The sequence below is a fragment of the Ailuropoda melanoleuca genome, chromosome 6, assembly GCF_002007445.2.
Source record: "Ailuropoda melanoleuca isolate Jingjing chromosome 6, ASM200744v2, whole genome shotgun sequence".
NCBI lineage: Eukaryota > Metazoa > Chordata > Mammalia > Carnivora > Ursidae > Ailuropoda > Ailuropoda melanoleuca.
In genome coordinates, this window is record NC_048223.1 from 45,453,331 (window position 1) to 45,471,299 (window position 17,969).

At 35.5% G+C, this 17,969-nt stretch overlaps 1 pseudogene; it reads left to right on the plus strand.

Moving 5' to 3' along the window:
- The first annotated feature begins 2,497 nt into the window (after positions 1 to 2,497).
- The window catches only part of LOC100477994, a 33,178-nt pseudogene continuing 17,706 nt past the window's right edge, over positions 2,498 to 17,969 (plus strand).

Below are 17,969 nucleotides of genomic sequence, written 5' to 3' on the forward strand. Positions count from 1 at the left end.
TTGAACATCTGATGAGTATTTTATCACTCCCTTAGGATTAACTTCTCTACTCTTTCTTGATGAGAAGTGATTGGATAATTCAGGTACTACTAGCTGATAATTAGTTTCAAGTATCAAACTTTTTAGTGCAACTAAACTCATGAGAAAAACGAACCACTTATATTGAAATTGGGTAGTTGAGAGAAAATTTGGAGAGAGACTTTAGGTAATTTCCAGAAGTCCTTTAATAAGATTATATAGTTGACTGTCCAAGTAGCATTTTCAGTGTTAAGACCGTCCTCTGGTAAATAATGGCCTTGGTTCCCTGGATTGCCAATAAAATGACAAAGAGGTAGAACTACTCTCGGTAAAGCGAATTCAATTGTATGCATATCAAATTTAGATACATATTATCGTCACAAGACTTCTCTCTGCACTCCATAGAATGGATAAAGTTAGCTAGCTGACATAGTTTTTGTATATATTTTTCTCTCAGTGGGTTAAATAACTGTTCTCGTGGAAACAGCATACACTGTATTTATAGAGCAATCAGGGTATACATTACCTATGGCTTTTATTAAGCATTAAATGGAAAAGATATTCTTAGTTTGATTCACCAAAAAACTGCTTCAGAGACTTTAACCAAAGACTCCATTTCTTTATTTTTATTCTTCTAGGCAATGAACTTGTGGGCAGCACAAAGTAAGATGAATGACAGAGCTGCAGAATATACCTGAGGTAAGAATTACATAATTGGAATTCACACGGATAACGTTTTTATGAACTGCCATTACCTCTCGCAATTGATATCCACCATTTCTGAAACGATCTTACAGTTTTACCAATACATTGTGGTCAAATTCAGAGAAATGGTTGAGAGTTGAAAAGATATTACAAAAATGAGTCAGTCTTTCTTTGATTTGCAATTCTAATATATAAAGGCAATGATCCAAAAGATTTTCTCTCCCTGTATTTTCTACTACTTGGTAGAAAAATAAAGTTAATTTCAATGGGATTGTTTTAATTAAACAATATTCTTTAAGGCATGTGACTTATATCAAGGCTTAGAGTCTTGATATCAGATTCTGGGTGTCACTTATTAAATACTGGGACTATGAACTGGTGGCACCTTCCTGAGCCACAGTTCCTGTAGGAGGGCACCTGAGCTTTGACCACCTGCTGCGTATGGCAGGATAGGAGGACTATGGGAGACACACCTGGGATGGGAGTCAAACTTCACTGATTCAGTCCAAGCAAACTGCTGGATAAATCACAAGTCAAAAGGAGAGAGATGCTGAGGCACTGAAACTTCTCTGTCCACAGTTGGGATCCATATAATGTTGTCAAGTGTCATTTTCCTCAATTTATTAAATCTAGCCTAATTGCAAAAGTGAGCATTTTATCACTGCCTTTGGATTAACTTCTCTACTATGTTTCTTCATAGGAAGTTTATTTCTTATATTTCTGTGGGGTTTAGATGTTTACAAAATTCACTCTCATGGAACCCTTTGAGAAAAGCAGGGAAGTTATTAGTTTCACATTTTAGAGATGACGAGCTTGAAGCTCAGAGATGGCAAGTGGTTTGCTCAATAATCCACACTGAGTAACTGAGAGAGTCATGTCTTCTGACACTTTCATTTCAATTATTTACTCAAACATTCTTTCAATCTATCTACAAATATTTATGTAACACATTTCTGTGTTTCAGGCTGTAAATAACACATTATGTATATAAAAATGAACAAGGTGATGAATGTGGGCAGTAAATCTAATCAGGTAAATAAATACATAATTATAATGTGTGATAGATGTAATGAATGACAGAGTAACAAGTAAAGACCTTTCTAAATAACTGAATTTTTAGCAGAAATTAGAAATGTATGAAGAAGCCAGACAAGAGAGGTTGGGGTGTGAATTGCAAACACACAGAACAGTGTCTGTGGAGGCTTCTTGCTTGATCAGTGAAGCAGCTCAAGCCTTAATTGGAATGGTGTGTGGGGGAGGGTGTGGGAGTGGGTCTGTGCCTATGCTCCAGGTCATGCCTTCTCAAAACACCACTGTCTAGCAATGCTGTTAGTACAGCTTATCTGTGAATATAAAATGGGATGGATGAGAAAGGGACAATGGGAAAGGGCTTCAGTTTGGTGCCATTTCTGTTTGTGTTTAGAGAACTGTAGTCATCAAAGATTGCCATTCCAGGGGCACCTGGGTGGCACAGCGGTTGGGCGTCTGCCTTCGGCTCAGGGCGTGATCCTGGTGACCCGAGATCGAGTCCCGCGTTGGGCTCCTCTGCTGGGAGCCTGCTTCTTCCTCTCCCACTCCCCTGCTGTGTTCCCTCATCTCGCTGGCTGTCTCTCTGTCACATAAATAAATAAAATCTTTAAAAAAAAAAAAAAAAAGATTGCCATTCCACTCTGCCATTCCTGTGCTTTGGCAAGACTCACTCACTAGTATGAAGAGAAAGGGTCAATATCAGCAAACGTCTGCCTGTGCGGTGACTTATGTGATTGCTTGCGAAATGAACCCTCAAGAAGCCCTCTCAAAGAATGATAGCAAGGCGATACCCCTGGGAATTTGCCAAAGAGCTGCCGTTTCACATTGTTTTCTCAAGACCTATAGTCTGTCAGGAAGGAGACTTGTAAGAATTTCCTGAAATCATGGAAAACATTTATAAATTTTGTAAATATCAATGTCTATTTGTGCCATTAACATTTAAGTCCAAGGGAAGATCAAGTATTTTTTAGCAAAAATGGAAGAAATGGACACATTTAAACAATCTCAAAAAAAGTACCTCGGTTTCATGCTTTTTAAGTACTCAAATAATGTCACAGAATTTCACATATTCTTATAATTTTAATAAAATTCATGTATAGGAAGGCAAAGTGAAATTTTTAATAGCTTTACTGAGGTATTGTTTACATACTATAAAATTTACAGTTCAGTCTTTTTTAAATTAAATTTATATAGTTATACATTCACCACCCCAACTCCATTTTAGAATATTTCCATCATCCTCCTGCAAAATTCTCTCATGCCCATTTACAGTTAACCCCCACTTCCAACCTCAGCACTAGAGAACCCCCAATCTTTCTGTCTTTATGCATTTACCTGGGAAGGAGAAGCTTTTTAAAATGATCCGTCTATCCTGTGCGTCCTCTCCAGCTGGTTCAATGACACTTGGCAAGGTTCTGAGTGCAAGAGCATTTTGGACCTTGACTTTCCATATCACTCAGTTATTAGGGTTTTTTAAATGTTTGTGGGTATGGCAGGCAAATAATGCCCCCTCCTCCAAAGATGTCCAAATTTACACGTTCTCCAGAACGTGTAAATATGCTATATTCATGGCCAGGAGGAATTAGGTTGCAGATGGAATTAAGGCTGTTAACCATTAGCTGACCTTGAGATCAGAGGATTATTCTCTTTGGATGGGTCCAAAGTAATCACAATTGTCCTTAAAAGTGAAAGAAGGAGCCAGGATAGTCAATGAAAATGTGATGTAACATAAGAAAGCCTTAGCCACTGTTGCTGGCTTTGAAGATGGGATAGAGGGGGCTAGAATCTGGGAAAATCAAAGAAATCTGTTTCCTCTAGAACTTCCAGGAGGAACATACCCCTTGCTAACATCTTGATTTTTAACCAAACAAGACCCAATTCTGACTTCAGATCTTAAGAACTCTATGATAATAAATTTGTGTTATTTTTCAACCACAGAGTTTTTGGTAATTTGTTAGAGCAGGGCAGAGCTGTTAATTACATAATGTTAGCAGTTAGGACTCACGCCTCTTTTTTTCTCATGGTAGGCTACGAGTTTTCAAACCTCCTGTCAAATCTGGTGACTAAAAGAGGGACCTGGCTAATTCTAGAGAAAAGGCTTGGCATCTTCTGTGAGTTGTTTTGTTTTTTAAAGATTTTATTTATCTATTTGACAGAGAAACAGCCAGCGAGAGAGGGAACACAAGCAGGGGGAGTGGGAGAGGAAGAAGCAGGCTCCTAGCAGAGCATGGAGCCCGATGTGGGGCTCGATCCCAGGACCCTGGAATCACGCCCTTAGCTGAAGGCAGACGCTTAACGACTGAGCCACCCAGGCGCCCCTTCTCTGAGTTCTTTTATGGGAAAATAGCAGAGTTACATATGTCAACAGGCAGTTGCTAATCGCAAGAACCTTAAACTGGACTTACTCTCTCATCTGGAATTTTCTGGCTCTCTGTCTGTTGCCCCTCTTCCTCAATATATTTATCTTCCTCGTGTGACCAGCAAATATTTATTCATTTTCAAAGCTCAGGACTCCAGGAGATTTTCACAGTAAATGTTGTAAGAAGTTAGGAAACTGGGCTTTGGGCACTGTGCTGGAAAAGTCCCTCCCTGCCTCACCTGCTCTGTGCTCAAAAGCTGTACTTTACAGGCTGCAATTATAGATCCTTTCTACTCCTCTCTTGATGTGGGTTCAGGTGATGGCTGGCACTGTCAGGAGAACAGAGGCATTTGTGGCTCTTCCATCTTTATATTTGTTTCCTTTATATAGCAGTGCAATGTCTGAACATCAGTAATTGTTCATGCTTAGTTGAACTGATTTATTTGGAATACAAATCAGAGCTCTTGGAGACAAAAGGAAAACAAGCATACAAATGCAAAATAAATTTTTCCGAAGTAATGGAAATATTTTAAGTTGCCATATATCATTCAAACATATTTTCACTGGAGATTCTGTCCAATTTTTCATTTTAGTCACATATTCTCCTGAAAAACTATCCATATTGTATCAAAACCATCCACTTTGTAAAAATGCTGCAGATAATTTGTTTCACATCTTAATCTGAGATTTTTTTTAAAAACCTCAAAATTATATATAGACACAACCCTTAAACCTTTTACTGGTTTCTTAAAAATTGAAATAATATTGATGGCCTATATTATTTATGATTATTATAGAAATTATGGAATGAAAAATTACAGTCACATGATTAATCTTAATATGTAACATACTTTTTATGGATAATAACATATATTATTTTGTTTTGTATGGGACAATATAATCTTTCCATCACCTATAGTAAATGTTTTCATATTCCATTGAAATCAATGACTCTGAACTTTTCAGTAGAAGTTATTAAAAAAAACCCTGAATATTTGTGTGTGTGTGTAAATTATATATCTCTCATCCATGAAAAGCAACTGGTTCAGTGGGGGATAATCCTTGTAAACAGATGCAAGTTTTTGTTCTGTTTTGTTGTTGAGGGCTTCAGTGAAGTGTGTACCTAGGAAGTGATCAACACTCCAGTACTTTAGAAGTATGGCAGGATCGGCAGGATTCTCCTCACTGTGTCCTGCCCTCCTCCCCTCTGCCCCTGTGTCCCTCCTTCCTTCCTCCCTTCTCCCTCTTTCTCTCCATCTCTTCTTTCTTTCCTAGCTCTTTTTCCTTCTTGCATTACTTTATCTTCATAGAACTATCTCATCTTAAAACTTTGATGTTATTGATGAACTTTTTTTTGGATGCATCTTTTTGAAAATCATTAGAAAGTTTCAAATGCAAACTTATTCTTCATTTAGGGAATATTACTTTGATATTATAAGTTTTAAACTGTAATTTGCTTATTGTGAGGCTAGCAAACTGCTTTTCTTACTGAGAGTTTTAATCATTCATATATGTTTTATAGTTTAGAACAGCTAAACTTAAAAATCTTTTTTTTTTAAGATTTTATTTATTCATTTGACAGAGAGAGACAACAAGAGAGGGAACACAAGCAAGGGGAATGGAGAGGGAGAAGCAGGCTTCCTGCTGAGCAGGAAGCCTGATGCGGGGCTTGATCCCAGGACCCTGGGATTATGCCCTGAGCTGAAGGCAGACACTTGACGGCTGAGCCACCCAGGCGCCCCTAAACTTAGAAATTCTTTGAACAATGTATGCTATAGGTTGTTATACCAAGATTTTGCTTCTATTCTTAAAGATGAATGTACTTGACATATGCCAATTTTATTGAAAACTGGGGTTTCAGTGCAGTTTGTATGTTGTGTATATGTATACCAGATATTTTAGTTGTAAAGAATGCATCATGAGGGCTACTTTGATCTAAGACACTTACGTATCATTTTGTAATCTTAGCTCTCTTAGCTGGGTATGAAGTTCTCTTCATATTTAGAACAAGTACTTACCACATGGTGAGTCTGGTAGTCATCACTCAGCAAATCCAGGATGGGAGAGATTTAAATTAGTTGCTTAATGAGTCACAGGGAATTATCTGTCTGATTTTCTTATTTAGAATACATACTCTTCAGGTTTGTAGTCTCTATCTTTAGCCAGAAAGATTTTTTATCTTTCCAATCCTCCAATGGAAAAAAAAAAGTAAAATATGACTGTTCATCCTGATTGTTTTATAAAGTTGCATTTAAAGTGTTATTTGTATATACTTAAATATTTTTGTTTAACAATATCGACACAAATTTTTCATAAAAAGCAGTGATTTATAAATATGCAGTTTGATGAATTTTGATAAATATAAACATATTAAACCACCGCCCAAATCAAGATATAGGACATTTTCATCATCTCAGAATATTCCCACATGGTCCCTTTTTGGTGAGCCCTCCACAGCCACTGCCCCAGGTGGCCACTGATCTGCTTTCCATTGTAGAGATTACCTCTGCCTACTCTAGAATTTCATATTAATGAAAATCAGTGTATACTTGTATATTCCTCATTCATGTTGTTGTATGTATTAATATAAATCGTTCTTTTTAATTTATAAATACCATTCCATTGCATGACTATAGTTTCACCTCTGGATGAAAATTGGGGTTCCTTCCAACTTGAAACTATTATAAATTAAAACTTCTATAAATATTCTTGTAGAAATTCTTATGTGGGCATATATTTTTGTTTCTCTTATGTAAATGCCTAAGAATAGAATGAATAGTTTATATAGTAAGAGTCAGTGTAACTTCATTAAAAAAATAACAGGAATTATTTCCAAAGAAATTGTACCACTTACAAAGCAGAGTTCTGGAAGCATCATATCACTGAAATGTGGTCTGTCTTTCTAATTCTTGCTATACTAGTGGTTTATAGTGATCTCTCATGGTTTTAATTCACACTTTCTTAATGATTGATACTGTTGAGCTTATTTTCATATCCCAGGGATTCATTTGAATATCTCTTTTTTGAAGTACTTTTTCATATCTTGTATTAGCAATTATAAAATAAGTAAATTATTCATATTCATAATAATAAAGTAATATTTCCTATTTCATCTTTTGGCAGTTTTTTTTTTCAGGAACTTTGTCAATTTTATCTAAATTGTTTAATTTACTAGTATAAACATGTTCAGAATAATCTCTTTATCCCTTGAATGCTTTCAGGATGTATGATTTCTTTCATTCTTGATATTATTTATATTTTTCTTTTTTCTTTTTATAACTATTATTTCTAAGAGTTTATCAATTTTGCTAATATTTTTGCAGAATTAATGTTTATTTTTCTGTGTTGTATTACCTTGATCTGTTCTCTTGTCATTATTTGCTTATTATATGTTACTTATCTTGGTTTGATATGCTTTTTTTAAAAAAACTAGGTTAGATTTTAGATTATTTAGATTATTATTGACTTTTTTCTTTTTTGCTGTTATAAGCACTTAATGCAATCAGTTCCCCTCTATAGGCATCAGCTATATTCTGTACATTTTGATATATTGTGTTTTCACGATCTTTAATTTTCTTTTACTTCAAAGTAGTTCCACATTTTTGCCTCTAACTTTCCTTTGACCTGTGGTATTTGGAAGTGCTGCTCAATTGCCAAATATCTGTTTGTTTTGGATATATTTTCATTTTGATTTGCAGTTTACCCTAAGTGCTCAGAGGTAAGATATATCTTAAAAATTAATTGAAATTTATTGAGACTTCGCTTATACTTTTTACAATGGCTTATTTGTTCATGGTTTACACTTGCAAAGACTGTGTATAGCAGTTGCTGGTATAGCGTTCTATAAACACCCATGAGGTCAACTTAGTTGAGAGAGTTATTAAAATATTTTCTGTTCTTATTTTTGTTGTTTCATCAACTCCCAACAATGGATTTCTAAATTCTCCAACTATGATTGTAGATTTGTTTACTTCTTCCTTTAGTTTTATTAATTTTCACTGTTATTAATTTTCACTGTTATTTCACTGTTTACTTCTTCCTTTAGTTTTATTAATTTTCACTGTTATTTTATTAATTTTCACTGTTACAATCTACTATGATTGTAGATTTGTTTACTTCTTCCTTTAGTTTTATTAATTTTCACTGTTATTAGTCATGTACACATTCGGCACTGTTAGATCTTATTGATGATTTGTTGCTTGATTTCACTTTGAAATGACTCTTGTATGTCTTCTAATGTTCTTTTTCTTGGAACTTATTGATAGCAACATAGTCCAGTTTTCCTTCCATTAGTGTTTGAATGGAATGTCTTTTCTAAATCTTTTCCTTTCCATTCTTTATATGGTATTCCATTGTGTTAGCTGTCTGTGTCTTTATATTCAAAGTGTTTTTTTTCTTTAAAGAATATATTGACATAATTAGGTCTTGCTTTTTAAATCCAGTCTGTTAATATCTGCCTTTTATTTTGGAGTTTTTAACTGCATAAAATATATTTATTGATATGCCTACCATTCTTGCTATTTGTTTTCTATTTGTCCCATTATACCATTTAACCATCTGTTCCATTTCTTCCACTACTGTTGTCATGCTTTTAACTTAAACTTATCTTATAGGCCTGAGAACACATTGTTATAACTTTTACTTTAAGCACATTATTATAACTTTTGCTTTAAACAATTGACTTTTTTTTACAGTGTTTAAGAACAGAAAGCAAAGCAGTCATTTATATTAATCCATAAATTTACCATTTCATCATTCTTTCCTCTAGATACGAATTCCCATCCATTATTTCCCTTTTGCCTGTAGCTCTTCATTTAGTATTTATTACTGGTAGTATGATTATGCTAGAAAAAAAATTTTTTATCAACTTTAGTTTATCTTACTCAGGAGTTTCTGAAATCTCTGTTTAGATTTTTAAGCTTTCCCAGTTGTTTATTTGTGATTGATTTAATGATACTCTTGCATTACTCAGTTAAGAATTCTGACAAAAGATTTGAGAGGGATTTCTGTTCAAATATTGCAGCTTTCCCGCTATGGATCCCTATTTTGGGGATCCTATTTATTTTCCAACGTTCTGGTCACTCCGAATTCTGACCTCTAGCTTCTTAGATGAGTGAGACTGCTGCTGTCTGCAGATAAGTGTGTGTTCTTCAGAGCAGTTTCTTTCAACACTGGGGCCAGTGGACGAGGCTTGCATTCCAACTCTGGCACACATTGCTTAGTGGGGGTATCTCAGGAAAGTCATTTAATACTTCTGAAACTTATTCACTCTTTTGTAAAACAAAGGATGAATTAATCTTAGGATTCGAGATTGTCAGATGTCTGTATTCTCCCTCTCTCTCTCTCTCTCACACACACACACACCCATATTTTCTCTCAGAACAATAATTCAGAGTTCGTAGCAAAGGAATAGAGTAATGTATAGTTCACGACTTTACAGAACATTACTACTGGGAATATATAGAATTAGCTGTACATGTAGGATTTATACTGTTATTGATCGGATGTTAATCTTATGTAAACCACGCTGCCATTAACAAAAATGGCACTGTTAGATCTTATTGATGATTTGCTCCTTGATTTCACTTTGAAATGACTCTTGTATCAATGACGCTCATTGATGCTTCTTTTTTTTTTTAAGCTAATTATAAATCAATTTTTTTTTTATTTTATTATATTGTGTTAATCACCATACAGTACATCCCCAGATTCCGATGTAATGTTTGATGCTTCATTAGTTGCGTATAACACCCAGTGCACCATGCAATACGTGCCCTCCCTACTACCCATCACCAGGCTATCCCCTTCCCCCACCCCCTCCCCTCTGAAGTCCTCAGTTTGCCTCTCACAGTCCATAGTCTCTCATGTTTCATTCCCCCCTCTGATTACCCCCCTTTTCTTTATCCCTTTCTTCCCCTACCGATCCTCCTAGTTCTTATGTTCCATAGATGAGAGAAATCATATGATAATTGTCTTTCTCTGCTTGACTTATTTCACTTAGCATTATCTCCTCCAGTGCCGTCCATGTTGCAGCAAATGTTGAGAATTCGTTCTTTCTGATAGCTGAGTAATATTCCATTGTATATATGGACCACAGCTTCTTAATCCAGTCATCTGTTGAAGGGCATCTCGGCTCCTTCCATGATTTGGCTATTGTGGACAATGCAGCTATGAACATTGGGGTGCATATGGCCCTTCTCTTTACTACGTCTGTATCTTTGGGGTAAACACCCAGTAGTGCAATGGCTGGGTCATAGGGTAGTTCAATTTTTAACTTTTTAAGGGACCTCCACACTGTTTTCCAGAGTGGCTGTACCAACTTGCATTCCCACCAACAATGTAGGAGGGATCCCCTTTCTCCACATCCTCTCCAACAATTGTTGTTTCTTGCCTTGTCTATCTTTGCCATTCTAACTGGCGTAAGGTGGTATCTCAGTGTGGTTTTGATTTGAATTTCCCTGATGGCTAATGATTTTGAACATTTTTTCATGTGTCTGTTAGCCATTTGTATGTCTTCATTGGAAAAGTGTCTGTTCATATCTTCTGCCCATTTTATGATTTGTTTATTTGTTTCTCGTGTATTGAGTTTGAGAAGTTCTTTGTAGATCTTGGATACCAGTCCTTTATCTGTGGTGTCCTTTGCAAATATATTCTCCCATTCCGTGGGCTGTCTCTTAGTTTTTTTGACTGTTTCCTTGGCTGTGCAGAAGCTCTTTATCCTGATAAAGTCCCATAAGTTCATTTTATCTTTTATTTCTCTTGCCTTTGGAGATGTGTCGTGAAAAAGGTTGCTCTGGCCGATGTCATAGAAGTTGTTGCCTATGTTCTCCTCTAGAATTTTGATGGATTCCTGTCTCACATTGAGGTCTTTCATCCATTTGGAGTTTATTTTTGTGTATGGTGTGAGAGAGTGGTCAAGTTTCATTCTTTTGCATGTAGCTGTCCAATTTTCCCAGCACCATTTATTGAAGAGACTGTCTTTTTTCCACCGGATGTTTTTTCCTGCTTTATCAAAGATTAGTTGCCCAAAGAGCCGAGGGTCCATTTCTGGGTTCTCTATTCTGTTCCATTGGTCGATGTGTCTGTTTTTGTGCCAGTACCATGCTGTCTTTGTGATCACAGCTTTGTAGTACAGCTCGAAATCCGGCATTGTGATGCCCCCAGCTTTGTTTTTCCTTTTCAACAGTTCCTTGGAGATTCGGGGCCTTTTCTGGTTCCATACAAATTTAAGGACTATTTGTTCCAGTTCTTTGAAAAATGTCCTCGGTATTTTGATCGGGATAGCATTGAAAGTGTAGATTGCTCTGGGTAGTATGGACATTTTAACTATGTTAATTCTTCCAATCCATGAGCATGGAATATTTTTCCATCTTTTTATGTCTTCCTCAATATCTTTCAAAAGTGATCTATAGTTTCTAGCATATAGGTCCTTTACGTCTCTGGTTAAGTTAATTCCAAGGTAACGCATGGTTTTTGGTGTTATTGTAAATGGGATGGATTCCCTAATTTCTCTTTCTTCAGTCTCGTTATTCGTGTATAGAAATGCAACTGATTTCTGGGCATTGATTTTGTATCCTGCCACCTTACTGAATTGTTCTATAACTTCTTGCTTCTCCTCAGTTTTAAGGACACTTCCTGGGAGTAACAAATTACATTTTCCTATATATCCTATAATCTCCTACATAATCCCTAATTCCACCCGACTGCAATTGATACTTGTAAATATATTCTTTTAGCTCGGCTAAAAGTAAGTTGTTTTCATTAAAAAAACAAAACTCTGGGATGTCTGTCTCACAGCAGAAGTATGCTTACGGAAGTAAATGGCTGAGACACATTGCATGACAAGATCACTGAAGGAGAGGGGGTCAAAGGAGGAGACGTCAAGGTGTAGATGGATTGTCTTTCTGAAATTTAAGTTATCACGAATTATGACAGGATAAATTGGAAGAGAATGACAGTAAGCCAAGAGCTAAAATTTTCAAGGAATAAGGAGGAGTGACTTGGAGATCTTAAATGACTGCCAAAGCAAGTGATGATAGGTGATTTAGTGTGAGGACACGGATTCCAAATCTGATTATGAAGGAAAAAGAAGAAATGTTCTAGAAGTAACTATAAAAAGAACTGTTTCAATCTGGGTACTTTAAACAATTATACACAGGAAGATCGTATTTAAAAAACATTCTTTTTTTTTTTAAAGATTTTATTTATTTATTTGACAGAGATAGAGACAGCCAGGGAGAGAGGGAGAGGAAGAAGCAGGCTCCCAGCCGGGGAGCCCCATGTGGGACTCGATCTCGCAACGCCGGGATCACGCCCTGAGCCGAAGGCAGACGCTTAACGACTGCGCTACCCAGGCGCCCCTTAAAAAACATTCTTACTCCCTTCTTCAGAACTTTAAAATCTACAAAAATTTTTCTTTAAATGGCCCCTTTCCTAGCCCTTTGACCAAGGAAATGACATTAAAATATATTAAGAAACGACTTCTTGTTTTGGAATCCCCACACATTATGAGCTTATGTGGACCTAATTTATAATGCTGTCATATAATTTATGTCATGGACTTCGCTAATTTTGTTTGGTTTTTTTTTTCAATTTGTAGTTCGTTCCGATTTTTGCCTTTGCTATTAATAAATTAAGGAATGCAAATTTCTTGTATATTTGGAATAATACAGTGTGCCTGAATTCATTTTACATGAATTTCCAAATATTCCATTTTGCTTTTCAAAAACTATGAGTCATATATTTGACTAATATAGCCTTTTGGCTGTTTCATAATTAAGGATATGAATGGTTCGGCAATAATGTTTAATATTTTCGCAAATTTTCTTCTCTTGCATGGTTTTATTAAGTATTTGATAAATTTCGGGACATGAAGAATAATTATAGTTAATACTGAGAATCTGCTTCATGACATGGACAATCCTTATTGCCATGTAGGTAAACAACAATATTTTGAGATAGATTTTAATTTACATTTTTAAAGACTAAGTGTTACACTAAAAAATATGTCACAGGGAAGAGAGGGGAAGGGGCTTTTCATTTGTAATGGTAATTACAGGCTAGATTTTCTTTAGACCCCAAAATAACTAACATCCCTTTATTTTGAATGTAGATGAAAAACTGCTTTAAAGATTATTTTTTTGAAAAACTATGCAGGTTTACTGTATCATTAAAAAGTTCATATAATTAAAGAAACTGAAAATGCCCAGTATGGAGTAGCATGGATTCTGCATTCTTTCTAAGAAATAAAAGTTAATCGAAGTACTAATATTTTTACTGAGAATACTAAATTTTCATTGTCAACCTTTTAAATTCTTCTATGTTGTAATATAATAGTTTCTGTTTATTTCTTCACTTTGCTTTTGGCTGTTTATTAAGCAAAAACATATGTTGTAGCTTAAGTTTGGTCCTCTTTCTCTTCTTTAAATATAAACAAAGATATTAGATATGAAATACTATTCTGGAAATACCATAAATTCTAAACTTGACAGAACTGTAAATTATACAACTGTGAAGATCTGCCTTTTCTTTCCTTTATACTTCAACTGTCTATATCCACCAGATTTTGTTATATCATGTCCTACAGAAGCCACATGCAATTAAAGCTTTCAGTATAAGCCCACTCCCCCTTTGCCATTTTCAGAAATAAAGGAAACAAGGGTTATATGAGCTTTCTATTTGCTATATTATACTACTCCAAAGACTAAATTTCCTTGGTCTAATATTTACAACAAATGGTGAAAAGTTTGTTAATTGTCAAAACTAAATGACATCCTTAATTTTACCAATTGGAATGAGGGCTTATTTTCTATGAGCAAATATTCAATATGTATTATGTGACATGATTATCCTTTCATTTAATCCATATGACAATCTTGTGAGGTAGAATTCATTATCATTTTATTCTGTGAAGCTGTAACTTAGTGAATTTGAGAAACTTGTTCAAGTCACACAACTAGGATATGAAGAGGTTGATACTCAATCATGGATCTGTGTTTCCAAGGACTAAGTCCTAACCACTAACCATTTTTCCAAAGTATGATCGTGAGATGACTTTGATGCTTTATAAAAACAATCGAGCAGGGCAGTTTGGGTGGTGAACCAGAACCTGCATTTTCACAAAGCCATTCATGTGCCCTCACTCTGGCATGCTTAATCTGAGAACCATTATAATAACCTTTATAAATGGTCTTGTTTGGCAGATTGTTGGGGGTTTTGGTTTCCACCTCTGATGGTCCACCTTCCTGTATTGTCTAGACCCAGTCTCTGGCAAGAGACATAACAAATGAAGACCTGGGTGCCTAAGGTGATTAGCACCTAGTCAGTACGTAGTCTACCTGATTTATCTCTTCTTGAATTAAATGAACTTTTGTCCTATGTCCTCTAAAGCCCAGGGAATCGGACTTGCTTCCTCTCTTCCTTTTTTTGAGTTCAATTCTGAGGATGCATAACCAGAACTCATCTACTTTCTCCAAACACTGATGATTCTACTCTTCACAGTGAATCGTGACCTGTTTACGTCCAGATGTTTTCCTGCCAAATTCTGACCATCTTTGGGCTACAGCTACCATCTACTATGGGTCATAAAAGACTTTGTGTATTTATCACATTATTTCGCTGTACTGGTACTTCTTTCCATCAATTTCAGCTGAGTCTAAAGCATTTTACATACTCCGTTGTAGAAAGCTGGCTCGTTTCCTGGGCTAGTCCAGTGACCTGGATGTGCCATGTCCTGAGATATGTCATGTACCCTTTAAAGACAAAATGTAGCAACTATCCTATAGGAATATACCGTAGAACCCATTAAGATAGGAAGGGGATTTGGTAGATCCAAAAAAGTTAGGTCAAAGCCCCGTAAGTTGGAGCAGTGTTTTAGTGACTAAAATAATTTTTTTCTGGACCCCAGACGAAGTGCCATATAACAGGATTTTTGCTTACTCTGTTATTATAGTTTTAAATAAAGATTATTTGATGTAAACATGACACACATGCATTCTTAGATACTATCTCAAATATTCAGAATCTCTTACAGCCTCTGTTTTGGAGATTTCATAATTGCACAATATATATTACAACATTTCTTTCCTAAGAACTTCATGAGACACCTGTTAAAAAAGACATTAGGTGGGGAAAAAATATTTAACTCCCAGAACATAATTCAAGGGGAAAAAATGTCTTGAAAACTAAGGTACTGTAACCATGAGATGCTATGAGAAAATTTCTGCTTTACAAATTCTGAAATAAACCTTTTTTTTTTGCTATTTACTGATTGCTGTCTTTTAAACATGCAGAAATTCCATGGGTGTAATTGATCACCATTTCCTTGGTAATCCTGTCCCCATCTGTCTTTATCATGCATTCTGTTCCCTTTCACATCCTTTTCCTAATTTGTATGTCTCTTTTTTTGCTTCATTAACGTCAACTCTCAGACCTTGTCAATAGAATGAATAAAACATATTAAGGAACCCAATAAACCGGCTCAGAATTTTATTTCTGATGATCACTCAGTCTGAATTAATTAGCATGCCTTTTGTGAATAATTTATAAACCAAGAATGAATAGGATCATTAATTGGGATGAGTTCCTATAGGTTTGTAAATCATTATTCATGACTGATAGTTTTACGAAGAAAGAGCTTTATACCTCAATGGTGCATTATCACATAATTCTCCAACAGTGGTTGAGAGAGAGTAATTGAATGAATGACACCTGGTATAGCAGCCTATAATGTTAAAACTTAGAACAGTTGCATGGAAGAAGAAATGCATTTAATTATCAGAATGTTGCTGGTGAAGTTCATACTGTTCCTCTCCTTATTTAGGGTATATCAAAACATAGAGAAAGGTGGAGAAATCTTACAGTTGTAGCCTTTTGACTAAGGAGTGACTGCCTCTTTCCTTTTTGTGTCTTCTCACACAGCCCCATATATGAAACTTTTTCTGGGAAAATGGGTAAGGTGAACAGAACAATGAATGTGGGGAAACTGCCTGTCTAAATTATCATTCTTACATTGTTGTAATCTCTTTGATTAGAGTCTTGCTGCTTAGTACATTGGAATAGATTACCTTTGCTCTAGTAAATTACTTTAAAGTGGCTTATCGGGGCAGATGAAACTAAACCAATATAGAAATCAAATAATAATATTATAGACTGAATAAGGCCTCCTCCCCAGCAATGTCTGCACATACTCCCTGACCTGTGAATAGGTTACATTATATGCAAAAGGGACTTTCTGGATGTAATTGAAGTTACTGGCCCTTAAATAGGGCAGTTATTCTGCATTATCTGGGTGGACTCAATCGAATCAAATGAGTAGAGAATTTTCTCTGGCTGTAATCAGAGAAGGAATGAGAAACTCCAAGCTTGAGAAAGAGTTAAAGCATCTCTGATGGTTCTGAGCAATAAGGGCCCCATGTGAGGACTAGAGAGAGGCCTCTAGAAGCTCATGGAAGGCATGGAAAGGAATGACAGCCTCTAGAAGCAAAGACAGACCTCTAGATGGTAGTCAATCAGGAATCAAGGACCTCAGTCCCATAAGTATAAGGAACTGAACAACTGGAATGGGTTTGGAGTTTGATCCTTTCCCAGAGCTTCCAGTAAGGATCACAGCCCTGATTTTAGCCCAGTGGGATCCACGCCAGACTTCTAACCTACGGAACTGTGGGATGATAAGTAAGTGTTGTTTTAAGCTGTGGTAATTTGTTATGGCAACAGTAGAAAACTAAGCCAAATAGTGACCTGAGCAAGTTATATACTTTTTCTTTGCTTCTGTTTCCCAGTGTGTAAAATGGGCTTAATAAGGGTATCTAACTTACAGATTGTTGTGCTTGATGATCATTAGGTCCATAGGCACCGTTAACCCAGTTATTAGAGGAAGAGACACAATGTCAAAGGGGTTGCCAGAGTACAGTAAAATAAGTGAAGGAAGAAAAAATTCATGCTATGTATAATGATCATATTTTATTAAATTAAATTGAGATAAAAGAGGAAGCATGCATTTACAGGTAGAAAGTGGTCACAGTTCACGTGAGATAATATATTTCTGACAATCTCTTAATATTTGAAACTAAATAAAAAAATGAACAGCATTGTGTACCTACCTAGAGTTGTGCCACAAGCTTATGATTCAGTCATTCAGGATTCTTCCAAAGTATGCAATTATCCACTCTGAGAGGCATTTAAATTATATAAAAATCATGCATTAAGTGAATTATAATATTATTTCAGATTAATATTATTTGATTGGCATTGAATGCAGCCACATTGCTTAGATGGTTCTTTCCAAACAGGTTTGTACAGAGCCAGCAAACACATATACAGTATTTACCGAGTACAATTACTGTATGTTTAAGTAGTTTTGAGCCTTTGTGTCTGGGCATTAAATTCTAGTACGTAATGGGATTTTTAAAATACTTAATATAGTACTGGTTAATTAATGAGATATATGAATTACTGCTTAGTTCTTTACCTCACATGAATTTGTTGTGTAGAGGGCTTGATTGACAGCCATACAAAGAAGACCTGAAGACGTTATCTCCAGGTGTATTGGCTTGGTCACTTTAAAAACCTTTAAATTTAAATGTTATTGTTTCATTTTCTGCTTAAAACCACTCACTGATAAGGACAAAAACCCAATTAGACTGTCATAAATGTATGTGTGTATATATGTGTGTGTGTGTGTATATATATATATATATATATATATATATATATATATATATTTACCAAAATATGACCTCAGGGAGGAGGAGAAGAGCTGTTCTCAGAAATTGATTCTCAGATTCTTTAATGTAACAAAATCATGAGGAAAGAAAACACTTAACACAAAATTAGTAGTACTCTTCTATAGAGTATGTCT